Below are 16,620 nucleotides of genomic sequence, written 5' to 3'. Positions count from 1 at the left end.
GTGAGCGTGCCCTCAGGCAGGGAGTCCAGGTTAGGAAGGGGACTCTGTCACTCTAGAGGAGAGGGTGTAACTAGATGTGATCTCTCCCTTGTGAGTGAGGTGTTGCTGAGAAAATACAATTCTCTTGGAATTAGGACCTCCACATCCATATTCTCCTGAAAAGAACCAGTATTCCTGGGGATACTGGCCCAGCCTGTGGAGGACTATAGGTCTCCAGTAAGAAAATGGTGGAAAGAAAGGGCAATGTCTATAATAGTCCTGACGTTGTGGTCCCCCTGCAGCATAACCAAATAGACATGAAGGAACATGTTCTAGAAGGAAAGGAAACATGGGAGAAGCTCATGGACTCATAGTAATCAGCCTGTGCTGTGAATCAGGCAGTAAATAAAACCCATCTTTTGGAGCTCTGAGCACATTGCTGAGTTGACGGCATGCACTTAGTTTCACTGTGGTCCAGGTGAAGTGCTGAACAACTGGACTTCTGGTCTCTCTGCTGATGGCACTGGTGATGCTCTGCTCTGTTCCCCACATTTTACCCATTTTACCCATTAGTGAATGTCGTCTTAATTTCTTCCTCCAATCATTTCCCATATTCATGTAAGTTGGTAGCATAAGATAGGTTTTTGTTACCTTGAATCCACAGAGCCATTAGCTCTGTGTTTTCCACAGAGGACTCCCTGAAATGTTTGTAATTCAATCACTATCTGGTGCAGGGGCCATAACTCTCAAGGGTCTTGTCTATCACGCATCTCATAAATTTATGGTGAGAAATAATGGAGCAATCTACATGAATCACCGGGGATAATTAAATGTGTTTATTTTATAATTATTAGAATTATTAATTTTATTGATCACTAGGATCTCAGAAGTAATTGCCAGTTGATAATTTCATTTTATTTGTTGTATAAAATAATCAGAATATTTGTTATTTGGTCAACTCATCTCCACATTTGGAAGTGGATGATAAATTACTGAAAACATAGAGAATTTGTAACAGCGAGGTATGAGACAACAAGTGAACATTAGTGTGTTAGAAGTAAAGTATAGGGCTTTCCAGAAAATAAGTGATGGTTCAATACATGTGATTTGCACAGGTGTCTATGGTGTGGATAGGGAGGTGGAGTTTGGAATCTGACATATTAGGTTTTGAAACCTGGATTTGCCATTTACTTATTAGATTGTTTTACTTATATAAACTCTTAGCAGGTGGCTCTTTGGAAATGAGAATATTAACAAGTCAGTTTCAACTATGTTGGAAGGATTAAATGAGTCCCTCAGAAAAAGCAAAGGAATTTGTAGCTGGTACCATCATCATTTTTGATAAAGACTAAAGTCTGTGGAATCTGTCTGGTAGGTCCTTGGTGATCTTGTTCACAGTAGCATTGTAACACTTAATTAGTAATCAATTCAGGATGAATGTGCCATAATAAATGAAGGCAGCATCAAGGAAAGTGTTCTTTATCCTCAAAAAAATGTTGGGAACGAAAAATATTCTGATGAACCCCTGCCATAACCACAATACCTTGGGATCTTATCATCAGACTGAATGTTTGTATGTATCCAAAATTCATACATGGAAACTCTAACCCTCAATGGTGTTTGGGAGGTCATTAGGATTGGATGAAGTTAGGAGGCTGGAGCCCTCATGAATGGAATTAATGCCTTCATGAGACTCATAAGACAGCTTGCTTCCTCTCTCTGCTCTCCACCACGTGAGGATACAAAGAGAAGCTGTCAGTGTGCAACCCAGAAGAGGGCTCTCACCAGAACTCAACCTTGCTGGCATGCTGATCTCAGACTTCCAGGCTCTGGAACTGTGACAAATAAATTTCTGCCCTTTATAAGCCACCCAGTCTCTGGTACCCTGTTAGAACAGCCTGAACTAAGACACACGGCATCATTTAGTTAGCTCCTAGAATACACTAGTTGAGGTTGTGCCTAAATAGTTCAAGTTCAAATCATACATGACCGAGATGAAATTGTCACGTACAGTTATTCTCAATCCCTTTCTTGAAAAGAAGAACTGATATCTGTGCTCACAGGTTAAAAATCATAGAAGCTTAATCAAAGAGAGAGAGGAACCATGGCCCATCTAAAAGATATGAGTATTAATGAGAGAAAGGAAATGGCAAGAAGTAGACTGAGGCTACAAGAAAGAATACACTGGTGTTTGGTTCCTTCCAAGGCATAATCCCAAATAAATTTGTAAAATTATTGTTATTCTAGTTTTTGAAAATGTTTTGGAGGCCACTTAACCAACTGTTCCCTAACTATGTCTTGGTGTAAATATTTGCAGCAACCATTCCTTTAATCAGTAAACAGTCAGAAAAAGGGGCAATGAAATTTGCCAATTTGCTGAACTTCATTTACCAGTGAAAGTCAGTGATGCTCAATAACTTGAGAGTCAAAATATTTTTCATAATCTCAGTTTTCCTTTCAACTTTTTGGAAATAAATTTATTTATTTATTTATTATTTATTTTTGGCTGCGTTGGGTCTTTGGTGGCTTCTCTTGTTGTGGAGCACGGGCTCTAGGAGCGCAGGCTTCAGTAGTTGTGGCATGTGGGCTCAGTAGTTGTGGCTTGCAGGCTCTAGAGCACAGGCTCAGTAGTTGTGGCGCATGGACTTAGTTACTCCATGGCATGTGGGATCTTCCCGGACCAGGGCTTGAACCCGTGTCCCCTGCATTGGCAGGCAGATTCTTAACCACAGCACCACCAGGGAAGTTCTCAACTTGTTTTTTTAAATTAATTTTTATTGGAGTATAGTTGCTTTACAATGTTTTGTTAGTTTCTGCTGTACAGCAAAGGGAATCATTTATATGTATACATTACATCCCCTCTTTTTTAGATTTCCTTCCCATTAAGGTCACCACAGAGCATTGAGTAGAGTTTCCTGTGCTATACAGTAGGTTCTCATTAGTTATCTATTTTACACATAGTAATGTGTATATGTCAATCCCAATCTCCCAATTTACCCCTCCCCCTTCCCCCCTGGGTATCCATAAGTTTGTGTCTCTATTTCGGCTTTGCAAATAAGTTCATCTGTACCATTTTTCTAGATTCCACATATAAGCAATATTATATGATATTTTTCTCCTGACTTACTTCACTCTGTATGACAGTCTCTAGGTCTATCCACGCCTCTGCAAATGGCACTATTTTGTTCCTTTTTATGGCTGAGTAAATATTCCATTGTATATGTGTACCACATCTTCTTTACCCATTCCTCTGTTGATGGACATTTAGGTTGCTTCCATGTCCTGGCTATTGTAAATAGTGATGCAATGAACATTGGGGTGCATGTATCTTTTGGAATTATGGTTTTCTATGGGTATATGTCTAGGAGTGGGATTGCTGGGTCATATGTATGGTAGTTATATTTTTAGTTTTTTATGGAACCTCCATACTGTTCTCCATAGTGGCTGTACCAATTTACATTCCTACCAACAGTGTAGGAGGGTTCCCTTTTCTCCATATCCTCTCCAGCATTTATTGTTTGTAGATATTTTGATGATGGCCATTGTGACCGGTGTGATGTGATACCTCATTGTAGTTTTGATTTGCATTCCTCCAATAATTAATGATGTTGAGCATCATTTCATGTGTTTGTTGGGCATCTGTATATCTTTTTTGGAGAAATGTCTATTTAGATCTTTCTCCCACTTTTTGATTGGGTTGTTTTGTTTTTTGTTTTTGATACACTGAGCTGCATGAGCTGTTTGTATATTTTGGAGATTAATCCCTTGTTGGTTGCTTCGTTTGCAAATATTTTCTCCCATTCTGAGGGGTTTTTGTTTTGTTTATGTTTTCCTTTGCTATGCAAAAGCTTTTAAGTTTACTTAGATCCCATTTATTTTTGTTTTAATTTTCATTACTCTAGGAGGTGGATCAAAAAAGATCTTGCTGTGATTTATGTTGAAGAGTATTTTGCCTACGTTTTCCTCAGAGTTCTACAGTGTCCGGCCTTACATTTAGGTCTTTGATCAATTTTGAGTTTACTTTTGTGTATGGTGTTGGGGAATATGGTTCTTCTTTTCCAATTTGTATTCCTTTTATTTCTTTTTCTTCTCTGATTGCTGTGGCTAGGACTTCTAAAACTATGTGGAATAACAGTGGCAAGAGTGGATATCCTTGCCTTGTTCCTGATCTGAGAGGAAATGCTTCCAGTTTTTCACCATTGAGAATGATGTTTGCTGTGGGTTTGTCATATATGGCCTTTATTATGTTGAGGTAGGTTCCCTCTATGCCCACTTTCTGGAGAGTTTTTATCATAAATTGGTGTTGAATTTTGCCAAAAGCTTTTTCTTCATCTCTTTAGATGATCATATGGTTTTTATTCTTTAATTTGTCAATATGGTATATCACATTGATTGATTTGCGTATATTGAAGAATCTTTTTGCATCCCTGGGATAAATCCCACTTGATCATGGTGTATGAACCTTTAAATTTGTTGTTGGATTCTGTTTGCTAGTATTTTGTTGAGGATTTTTGTGTCTATGTTCATCAGTGATATTGGCCTGTAATTTTCTTTTTTTGTGATATCTTTGTCTGGTTTTGGTATCAAGGTGATAGTGGCCTCATAGAATGAGCTTGGGAGTGTTCCTTCCTCTGCAATTTTTTGGGAGAGTTTGAGAAGGATAGGTGTTAGCTCTTCTCTAAATGTTTGATAGAATTCACCTGTGAAGCCATCTGGTCTTAGACTTTTGTTTGTTGGAAGATTTTTGTTTGTTTGTTTGGTTTTTTTGGCTACATTGGGTCTTCGTTGCTGTGCGCAGGCTTTCTCTAGTTGCGGCAAGTGGGGGCTCCTCTGCCTTGAGGTGCGCAGGCTTCTCATTGCAGTGGTTTCTCCTGTTACAGAGCATGGGCTCTAGGCACACAGGTTTCAGTAGTTGCAGCACACGAGCTCTAGGGTGTGCGGTCTTCAGCAGTCATGGCGCATGGGCTCAGTGGTTGTGGCTTGTGGGATCTAGTGCACAGGCTCAGTAGTTGTGGCGCACCAGCTTAGTTGCTCCACAGCATGTGGAATCTGCCAGGACCAGGGATCAAACTCATGTCCTCTGCATCGGCAGGCTGATTCTTAACCACTGTGCCACCAGGGAAGTCCCTGTTGAAAGATTTTTAATCACAGTTTCAATTTCATTACTTGTGATTGGTCTGTTCACATTTTCTATTTCTTCCTGGTTCAGTCTTAGAAGGTTGTACCTTTCTAAGAATTTATCCATTTCTTCCAGGTTGTCCATATTATTGGCATATAGCTGTTTGTAGTATTCTCTTATGATACTCTGTCTTCCTGCAGTGTCAGTTGCAACTTCTTTTTCATTTCTAATTTTACTGATTTGAGTCCTCTCCCTTTTTTTCTTGATGAGTCTGGCTAAAGGTTTATCGATTTTGTTTATCTTCTCTAAGAACCACCTTTTAGTTTCATTGATCTTTGCTACTGTTTTCTTCACTTCTATTTCATTTATTTCTGTTCTGATCTTTCCTTCTACTAGCTTTGGGTTTTGTTTGTTCTTCTTTCTCTAGTTGCTTTAGGTATAAGGTTAGGTTGTTTATGTGAGATATTTCTTATTTCTTGATGTGGGACTGTATTGCTATAAACTTCCCTCTTAGAACTGCTTTTGCTTCATCCCATTGGTTTTGGGTCATCATGTTTTCATTATCATTTGTTTCTAGGTATTTTTTGATTTCCTCTTTGATTTCTTCAGTGATCCATTGGTTATTTAGTAGTGTATTGTTTAGCTTCCATGTGTTCGAGTTTTTTACTGCTTTTTTCCTGTAATTGATTTTTCTTTCTTTTTTTAAATACATCTTTATTGGAGTATAATTGCTTCACAATACCATGTTAGTTTCTGTTGCACAACAAAGCGATTCAGCCATATGCATACACATGTCCCCATATTCCCTCCCTCTTGAGCCTCCCTCCCATCCTCCCTATCCCACCTCTCTAGGTCATAGCAAAGCACCAAGCCAATCTCCCTGTGCTATGCTGCTGTTTCCCACCAGCCAACTATTTTATATTCAGTAGTGTATATACGTTGATGCTACTCTCACTTCGCCCCAGCTTCACCCTCCCACCCTGTGTCATCAAGTCCATTCTCTATGTCTACCTCTTTATTCCTGCCCTGGTTCATCAGTACCAATTTTTTTTTTTTTAGATTCCATATATATGCGTTAGCATACAGTATTTGTTTTTCTCTTTCTGACTTACTTCACTCTGTATGACAGACTCTAGGTCCGTCCAGCTCACTACAAATAACTCAATTTCATTTCTTTTTATGGCTGAGTAATATTCCATTGTATATATGTGCCACATCTTCTTTATCCATTCATCTGTCGATGGACATTTAGGTTAGTTCCATGTCCTGGCTAGTGTAAATAGTGCTGCAATGAACATTGTGGTGCATGTCTCTTTTTGAATTATGGTTTTCTCAGGGTATATGCCCAGTAGTGGGATTGCTGGGTCATATGGTAGTTCTATTTTTAGTATTTTTAGGAACCTACATACTGTTTTCCATAGTGATTGTATCAATTTACATTCCCACCAGCAGTGTAGGAGGGTTCTCCCTGTAATTTATTTCTAATCTCATAGCATTGTGGTCAGAAAAGATGCTTGATATGATTTCAATTTTCTTAAATTTACCAAGGCTTGATTTATGACCCAAGATGTGGTCTATCCTGGAGAATGATCCATGAGCACTTGAGAAGAAAGTGTATTCTGCTGCTTTCAGATGGAATGTCCGATAAAAATTAATTCTATCTGGTCTAATGTGTTACTTAAGGCTTGTGTTTCCTTACTAATTTTCTGTCTGGATGATCTTTCCATTGGTGAAGTGGGGTGTTAAAGTCCCCCACCATTATTGTGTTACTGTCAACTTCCCCTTTTTTGGCTGTTAGCATTTGCCTTATGTATTGAGGTGCTCCTATGTTGGGTGCATAAATACTTATAATTGTTATATCTTCTTCTTGGATTGATCCATTGATCATTACGTAGTGTCCTTCCTTGTCTCTTGTAAGAGTCTTTATTTTAAAGTCTATTTTGTCTGACATGAGTATTGCTACTCCAGCTTTCTTTTGATTTCCATTAGCATGGACTATCTTCTGCTCTGTGGCAGAGATTACCACCATTCTGTCTTCCAGGTCACTTATCTGTTCTTCTGCCTCAATTATTCTGCTATTGATTCCTTCTAGTGTATTTTTCATTTTGGTAATTGTCTTGTTCATCTCTGTTTGTATGTTATTTAGTTCTTCTACGTCTTTGTTCAACTTTTCTTTTATGTTCTTGCTCCGTGCCTCCATTCTGTTTCAGAGATTTTGGATGATCTTTACTATCATGACTCTGAATTCTTTTTCAGATAGATTGCTTTTCTCTTCTTCATTTAGTTGTTCTTGTTTTTATCTTGCTCCTTCATCTGCAACATATTTCTTTGTCGCCTCATTCTGTCAAACTTACTGTGTTGTGGTCCCATTTCCACAGGTTGCAGGACTGCAGTTCCTCTTGCTTCTGGAGTCTGCCCCCTGGTGGGTGAGTTTGGTCCAGAGGCTTGTGCTGTTATCCCCTTGATGGGGGTTTGATTGGTGTTGTGGTGATCAGATCCTGCCCTAGATATGGAGCAGGGCCTCCTCTTTGCTTTGTGGTTGTCACTGCCTTGTCAGGGGTGAGGCCTGCTCCCTAGTTGTTGTAGTAGAGGTCCCAGATCTGTTTCTTAGCTGTGATTCTGATCTGTGGTATGAGGTAGGTGGGATTGGAGTACTCCCACTTGGAGGGAAGCCACTGAGTTTTCCTCCTTTGGAGCTGTTCACCTGTGAATGTGCTCTGTTGTGTCCCCTTTTGCCTGTTGTGCGGGCTCACAAAGTATATTGTTGTTGGCACCACTCTCGGTCCCACCTTAACTGTGAGTATGCCAGAAATTGGCCCTGGTGACTCTTAGGCATTGGTTTCACCTGTCCACTGGAACAGGTCCACTGAGGTTAGGTCCCAGTACTATAGTGGTCATGCACCTGGACCCGCTGTGGGAGCTAAGGAGGCAGCTCAAACTCTGGTCTGCCCCTACCCCCAACGTGTACATGCCCACAGAGCCCAGAGCTGCTAACTCCAGACCCATCCCAGCTGCAGGAGCACTTGTCCTTTCAGCTGTTTTGCAGGTGCTGAATTTAGGAAGCTGGTAGTGGAAGTGTAACTCTGCAGTTCACACAGCCACGAGGAGAGATTTCAGCTCTTCTTCATTAGTCATATAGCCCTGGGGCTCAGCTGTGATTTCAGTCCCTCCCCTGGGCTAATTTCCTAGTGAGAGGGGCTATCTATGCCTTCCTGGGACAGCAGGGTGGGTCCCGGCACCCACTGGCAGATTTCCTAGTAGTGAGAGGTTTCTGTGTGCTCCCGGGATGGCGGGGCAGATCCTGGCACCTGCTGATGATTTTCCTAGTGGGGGGAGTTATCTGCACCCTCCCAGGGCAGTGGGGCAGGTCCCAGCACCCACTGACAGATTTCCTAGTAGGGAGAGCTATCCATGCCCTCCTGGGACAGCAGGGTGGGTTCCAGCACCCACTGATGGATTTCCCAGTTGTGGAAGCTTTCTACACCTTGCCGGAACAGTGGGGCAGGTCCGGGCGCCCACCGACAGCTCTCCTAGCAGGGACAGCTATCCGTCCCCTCCCAGGAGAGTCAGGTGGGTTCTGGCACCCACTGATAGATTTCCCAGTCACGAAAACTATCTGTGCCCTTCCAGGACAGCGGGAAGGTCCTGGGCCTACTGGCAGAATTCCCAGTGGCTGGATCTGTCAGTGGGGACAGGTTCTGTGGCCCGCTGGCAAAATTCCCAGTGGGGGAATCTATCTGCACCATTCTTGGTCAGTGGAGCGGGTCCTGCGACCCACTGGCAGAATTTCTAGTTTGGGGAACTGTCTGCGCCCTTCCAGGTCAGCAGGGGCAGGGCCTGGAAGAGGCAGCCAGTGCCAGCCTCTGCAGCCCAAGATGGTGGCAGAAATTCGCTCCCATTCCCAGAGCTCCTGTAGGCGGAGTCCTGTTGCCTGGGAGTGCTCACAGGGAAAGGAGCTTTTATGGTGGTCCTGCCCCTCTCCTCATGCCTCTCCCAATAACGGTGGCTTGCCTCTCTGGAGGGCCCAGGCTTCTGCCTAATACACCCTCAGTTGCCACAGCCTGAACTGTTCAGGCTGTTTCCACACCTAATCCTGGTCCTCTCCCTGGGACTGAGCTTTGTAGTGTGAGCTTCAGCACCCGACCCCCACCCTCACCAACAGAGGAGTATCTCAGGTTGGGGAGCACAGGGTGGCAGTGCCGACTCTCTGTGCAGGTTACTCTCTGTTTTGCTTTCCACAAACCGGTTGCTGCTCTACCCTTTTTAGGCTCCATAACTCCCCCCTCCATCCAGTCTAATTTCTCCGCTGATGAGGAGCCTTCCCAAGGTTCAGGAATCTTTCCTCCTTCACAGCTCCCTCCCCGAGGCGCAGGCCCCATCCTGATTCTTTCTTTTTCTTTTTCCTCTTGTCCTACCCGGTCTTTTCAGACATCTGAGGTCTTCTGTCAGCACTCAGTAGCTGTTCTGTGTGAATTGTTCCATTTGTAGATGTATTTTTAATGTTCCTGTGGAGGACGTTGAACTCTGCTTCCTACTCCTCCACAATCTTGATCCCCCTCTCAACTTGTTATAAAGAAAATTAACCTACTTGATTCTAGGACCTAACTTACCTTCATCTATTTTCCTGTTATTATTTAATAGGCCAGTAAGAAGACATTATCACATTTACATTTAATACACTCAGGGAAAAATATTCTTAAGGCAGTTGGCAATTTACCTCTTTTACTAGTAAACCCACATATACTTTAATCCAAAAGTGGGTGTGTAGGGACTTCCCTGGTGGCACAGTGGTTAAGAGTCCATCTGACAATGCAGGGGACAAATGTTCAATCCCTGGTCCGGAAAGATCCCAGATGCCATGGAGCAACCAAGCCCATGAGCCACAACTACTAAGCCTGTGCTGTAGAGCCTGTGAGCCACAACTACTGAGCCCGCGTGCCACAACTACTGAAGCCTGCACACCTAGAGCCCATGCTCTGCAACAAGAGAAGCCAACACAATGAGAAGCCCACACACCACAACTAAGAGTAGCCTCCGCTCGCCGCAACTAGAGAAAGCCCGCACGCAGCAACAAAGACGCAACACAGCCAAAAGTAAATAAATACATTTATAAAAACCCAAAAAACAAAAGTGGATGTGTAATATGTACTATGCATATTAATAAAGAAAGGATATCCCGATGAATGCAGACTCATTAACATTTAAATGTTAAAAAAAGTTTATACTTTGTAATATATTGAACTGAAGATCTGTTTCTTAGTACAATATATTTCTAACATGATTAAAATTAATATAAATGTTCAACCACATAAAGATTTAATCTATATGTAACTGTCACAGGTATCAAAGAAAAAATCTCTCTTAATTTGTTGTCTGAGTTTACTATTACATGACGCTAATATTAAATCCTGTCCCCCAATTATGCATAAGTTCTTACAGATAAGATTAGGTAAATTCCATTTCTCCTAAGCCAAATAGTTGTATTTTTTAATTATTTGGAAGTTAATTCATTTAAAAAGTTATCAAAGTCTATTTACATTTTTCATTAAGCAGATTTTTAACACTGTCAACACTGACAACCATGCTGCACAAAATATATCTGCCTGAGAAGAGAGATGTACGTCTGGTGCATCTCCATTTCCACTTCCATTCTCACATTTGGAACTTATATCACTTAATAAAAGAAAGTATCTCTTACTCATCCCAAGCCTCCCCATCGTTCACTGCCCCGGGGTGAAAAACCTCTGTGACACCACACAGAGGGATAATTTCAGGAGGTTTAGCTTTTGGGAGAGATTCCCTTGATGCAAAGTAGAGAAGGCCTTAGTACAATAAGATGCTTATGCTTTATCAGTTACTTCCTCTCTCTGCTGTATCAACATCTTCTTTTTCAAAGGCTAGTTTTTTTTTTTTTTTTGCGGTTCGCAGACCTCTCACTGTTGTGGCCTCTCCCGTTGCAGAGCACAGGCTCCGGACGCGCAGGCTCAGTGGCCATGGCTCACAGGCCCAGCCGCTCCACGGCATGTCGGATCTTCCTGGACCGGGGCACGAACCCATGTCCCCTGCATCGGCAGGCGGACTCTCAACCACTGCGCCACCAGGGAAGCCCAAAGGCTAGTTTTGATCAACATTAAATGTGCTTAATTTTCATCTTATTCATCCTAAACATGACCATTCCTTAGCCTTACAACCATCTGTAAGTATTATCTTGCTTCTGTCATTCTGTTCATACACAAAAGTTCTCTGCAATATTTGCCTCTACTTCTTCATATGCACCTCCTTCCTCCAACTGCCATAATTTGGCTTCAACCTCCCTGTTCTCTTAAAACTGCTCAGCCAAAGTTTATAATAAACTATCAATACATGTTACTGAGATCAGAGATCACTGTCAGGCAGCCTCAGCTGACATCTCAGAAGCATCGGACACTTGTTACCACGCCCTCCATCTTAAGGTCTGACGCTCATCTGGTCTCCGTGTCACCACCATCCTCTGCTTTTCTGCCCCTCCTCCTCTCCTTCCTTTGTTGACTGCTCCCTCTCATCTTAGGGAACTGGTGTTCCTCAAAATTCCATGCTAGTCCCACACTTCATCCTCTCTGCACATACACTCTCAACCTCCCAAATAGTTCCAAATGTCCTCTCTATGATTGTGACCTCCATATGCATGTCTTTACCCAGGGTCACATCTCCAAACAAATGTCATTAGCTCCAAACCCTTATATCTACCTGCTTCCCTAGACTATCTCTCCACAACATGTCCAAAATTGACCATGATGCAATTACCTGGCAAACTCCTGCAGACCCTTGGGATGCCAGCTTACCAACTGCTCTTGCAGAAGCTTTCCCTGATCCATGCAAGCTCACATGCTCCCAAGAACCTGTACTTTCCCTGTCACAGCATTAGCATTCCTTTCATTGAACACCTAGTTACCCATATCCCCACCAGACTGCAAGCTCTGTGACAGCGGGCAATGCATCTACTCTTTTCATTGTACCTGGCACCCACCACAGTACCAACAAATGGAAGACATATTCACTACTTATATGTTGAAGTTTAAATTCCATGATTCTATAATATATTTCACTTTAGTTTCTCGAGCCTCAAATGCTGAAGTTGAATTAAAAAAACCATTAGACATGCTTTCTCTGAGAAAGCATAAGTTAAAGAGAAAAGCTCCAGCTGCTATAACCTGCAAATTACAGGCTGAGAATTTGAACAGACTGAATGATAGCAGCCTTTTGTATTAATATAACAAATAGTAACCTGTATAGTCCACCCTTGGCCCAGCCAAGAGAAGCTCTGACTACAGGTCCCTTAACACTGTCAGGGGTCTGCATCTTGAGGCCCCTAAATGCAAACTGTAGTTGAGGGATTGCCTGTGGAACTGTAAAGGAGCAGAGCCCACGTTTCCACCCTTAGGGCAGTACCTGGTACATTAAGGAGAGAAATCCTAAAGCACCTGAAGCTCTTTGGAGACAACCATCATCTAAGAAAGTTTTCTGACCAAAAAATACTATTCACTGCTCTGTGAATAGTATAAATGAGATAAATAGTCCTTTTCCTCATCTTGATTTTGTTTCAGACCACCTTTGATGTTAATGTTTAAGAAACAGATTAGGGCTTCCCTGGTGGCGCAGTGGTTGAGAGTCCACCTGCCGATGCAGGGGACACGGGATCGTGCCCCAGTCCGGGAAGATCCCACGTGCCGCGGAGTGACTGGGCCCGTGAGCCATGGCCGCTGAGCCTGCGCGTCTGGAGCCTGTGCTCTACAACAGGAGAGGCCACAACAGTGAGAGGCCCGCGTACCGCAAAAAAAAAAAAAAAAAAAAAAAAAAAAAAGAAACAGATTAAATTATACTTTAAAAACAAACAAATAGAGAGAGGACCTTCAAGATGGCAGAGGAGTAAGATCACCTTCCTCCCCACGAATATATCAAAAAATACATCTACATATGGAACAACTCCTACAGAACACCTACTGAACGCTGGCAGAAGACCTCAGACTTCCCAAAAGGCAAGAAACTCCCCACGTACCTGGGTAGGGCAAAAGAAAAATGTAAAAACAGAGAAAAAAGAATAAGGACAGCACCTGCACCTCTGGGAGGGAGCTGTGGAGGAGGAAAAGTTTCCACACACTAGGAAGTCACTTCACTGGCGGAGCCAGGGGGCACGGGTGGGCAGAGGGGAAGCTTTGGAGCCACAGAGGACAGCGCAGCAACAGGGCAGAGGGCAAAGTGGAGAGATTCCCGCACAGAGGATTGGTGCTGACCAGCACTCACCAGCCTGAGAGGCTTGTCTGCACAACCGCCGGGGCAGGTGGGGGCTGGGAGCTGAGGCTCAGGGTACGGAGATGGGATCCCAGGGAGAGGACTGGGGTTGGCTGTGTGAGCACAGACTGAAGGGGGCTAGTGTGCCACAGCTAGCCAGGAGGGAGTCCGGGAAAAAGTCTGGATCTGCCTAGGAGTCAAGAGACAACTGACTCAGGGTGCGTGAGGACAGGGGATTCAGCGCACTGCCTAAAGAAGCTCCAGAGATAGGCATGAGCTGCGGCTATCAGCGTGGACAACAGAGACGGGCATGAAATGCTAATGCTGCTGCTGCCGCCACCAAGAAGCCTGTGTGCGAGCACAGGTCACTATCAACACCTCCCCTCCCGGGAGCCTGTGTAGCCCGCCACTGCCAGGGTCCCGTGATCCAGGGACAACTTCCCCAGGAGAAGACATGGTGCACCTCAGGCTGTTGCAACATCATGCCAGCCTCTGCCGCAGCAGGCTTGCCCCACATTCCATACCTCTCCCTCCCTATGGCCTGAGTAAGCCAGAGCCCCCAAATCAGCTGTTCCTTTAACCCCCTCCTGTCCGGGTAAAGAACAGATGCCAGAGGGCAACCTACACACAGAGGTGGGGCCAAATCCAAAGCTGAACCCCAGGAGCTGTGCGAACAAAGAAGGGAAAGGGAAATTTTTTCCCAGCAGCCTCAGGAGCAGCGGATTAAATCTACACAATCAACTTGATGTACCCTGCATCTGTGGAATACCTGAATAAACAACAAATCACCCCAAAACTGAGGTGGTAGACTTTGGGTGCAACTGTAGAAATGGGGTTTCCTTTCTGTGTCTAATTTGTTTCTACTTTAATGTTTACCTTAGTTTAGTATTTATAGCTTATTATCATTGGTAGATTTGCTTATTGATTTAGTTGTGCTCTTCCTTTTTTTAATATATATATATATATTTTTTTCCTTTTTCTCTTTTTGTGAATGTGTATACTTCTTTGTGTGATTTTGTCTGTATACATTTGCTTTTAACATTTGTCCTAGGGTTCTGTCTGTCAGTTATTTTTTAGCATAGTTTTTAGCGCTTATTGTCATTGGTGGATTTGTTTATTGGTTTAGTTGCTCTCTTCTTTTATTTTATTACTTTAAAAATTTTTTTTATTTTAATAACTATTTATTTTATTATTTTTTCTTTCTTTCTTTCTTTCTTCTTTTCTCCCTTTTCTTCTGAGCAGTGGCTGACAGGGTCTTGGCGCTCTGGCCGGGTGTCAGGCCGGAGTCTATGAGGTGGGAGAGCCGAATTCAGGACATTGGACCACCAGAGACCTCCTGGCCACATGTAGTATCAGTCAGCGAGAGCTCTCCAACAGATCTCTGTCTCAACGCTAAGACCCAGCTCCACTCAATGACCAGCAAGCTCCAGTGAAGGACACCCCATGCTAAACAACTAGCAAGACAGAAACACAACCCCACCCATTAGCAGAGAGGCTACCTAAAATCATAATAAGTTCACAGATACCCAAAACACACCACCGGACGCAGTCCTGCCCACAAGAAACACGAGATCCAACCTCATGCACCAGAACACAGGCACTAGTCCCCTCCACCAGGAAGCCTACACAACCTACTGAACCAACCTCACCCACTGGGGGCAGGCCCCCAAAACAACTGGAACTACAAACCTGCAGCCTGTGAAAAGGAGACCCCAAACACAGTAAGTTAAGCAAAATGAGAATACAGAGAAATACACAGCAGATGAAGGAGAAAGGTAAAAATCCACCAGATCAAACAAATGAAGAGGAAATAGGCAGTCTACCTGAAAAAGAATTCACATAATGATAGTAAAGATGATCCAAAATCTTGGAAATAGAATGGAGAAAACACAAGAAACATTTAATAAGACCTAGAAGAACTAAAGAGCAAACAATGATGAACAACACAATAAATGAAATTTAAAATTTTCTACAAGGACTCAATAGCAGAATAACTGAGACAGAAAAACGGATAAGTGACCTGGAAGACAAAATAATGGAAATAACTACCGCAGAGCAGAATAAAGAAAAAAGAATGAAAAGAATTGAGGACAGTCTCAGAGACTGCTGGGACAACATTAAATGCACCAACATTAGAATTATAGGGGTCCCAGAAGAAGAAGAGTAAAAGAAAGGGACTGAGAAAATATTTGAAGAGATTATAGTTGAAAACTTCCCTAATAGGAGAAAGAAAATAGTCAATCAAGCCCAGGAGGCACAGAGAGTCCCATACAGGATAAATCCAAGGAGAAACATGCCAAGACACATATTAATCAAACTATCAAAAATTAAATATTAAAAGCACCAAGGGAAAAGCAACAAATAACATATAAGGGAATCCCCATAAGGTTAACAGCTGATCTTTCAGCAGAAACTCTGCAAGCCAGAAGGGTGTGGCAGGACATATTTAAAGTGATGAAAAGGAAAAACCTACAACAAACATTACTCTACCCAGCAAGGATCTCATTCAGATTTGACAGAGAAATTAAAACCTTTACAGACAAGCAAAAGCTGAGAGAATTCAGCACCACCAAACCAGCTTTACAACAAATGCTAAAGGAACTTCTTTAGGCAGGAAACACAGAGAAGGAAAAGACCACAATAACAAACCAAAAACAATTAAAAAAATGGTAGTAAGAACATACATATCGATAATTACCTTAAATGTAAATGGATTAAATGCTCCAACCAAAACACATAGACAGGCTGAATGGATATAAGAACAAGGCCCATATATATGCTGTCTACAAGAGACCCACTTCAGACCTAGGGACACATACAGACTGAAAGTGAGGGGATGGAAAAAGATATTCCATGCAAATGGAAATCAAAAGAAAGCTGGAGTAGCAATTCTCATATCAGACAAAATAGACTTTACTTTAAAAAAAGACTATTACAAGAGACAAAGAAGGACACTACATAATGATCAAGGGATCGATTCAAGAAGAAGATATAACAATTGTAAATATTAATTCACCCAACATAGGAGCACCTCAATACATAAGGCAAATGTTAACAGCCATAAAAGGGGAAATCGACAGTAACACAATCATAGTAGGGGACTTTAACACCCCACTTTCACCAATGGACAGATCATCCGAAATGAAAGTAAATAAGGAAACAGAAGCTTTAAATGACACATTAAACAAGATGAACTTAGTTGATATTTACAGGACATTGCAACCCAGAACAACAGAATACACTTTCTTCTCAAG

General features: G+C 42.5%; 1 protein-coding gene across 1 annotated transcript in view; it reads right to left on the bottom strand.

The window, feature by feature from the left end:
- Positions 1-16,620, bottom strand: part of LOC149748941 (uncharacterized) — a 151,364-nt gene that overhangs the window by 22,932 nt on the left and 111,812 nt on the right. Inside the window, exon 4 of the mRNA XM_089913142.1 lies at positions 1-16,620. This exon is cut by the window's left edge and continues 22,932 nt beyond it; it is cut by the window's right edge and continues 23,666 nt beyond it. The gene's annotated coding sequence lies outside the window, so the exon portion shown is untranslated.

Source organism: Delphinapterus leucas, chromosome 6 (assembly GCF_059928025.1).
Source record: "Delphinapterus leucas isolate spDelLeu-1000000601 "Yukka" chromosome 6, BTC_Dleu_Yukka2, whole genome shotgun sequence".
NCBI classification, from domain to species: Eukaryota; Metazoa; Chordata; class Mammalia; order Artiodactyla; family Monodontidae; genus Delphinapterus; species Delphinapterus leucas.
Note: the sequence above shows the minus strand (reverse complement) of the source record. Positions and strands in the feature narration are given on the sequence as shown.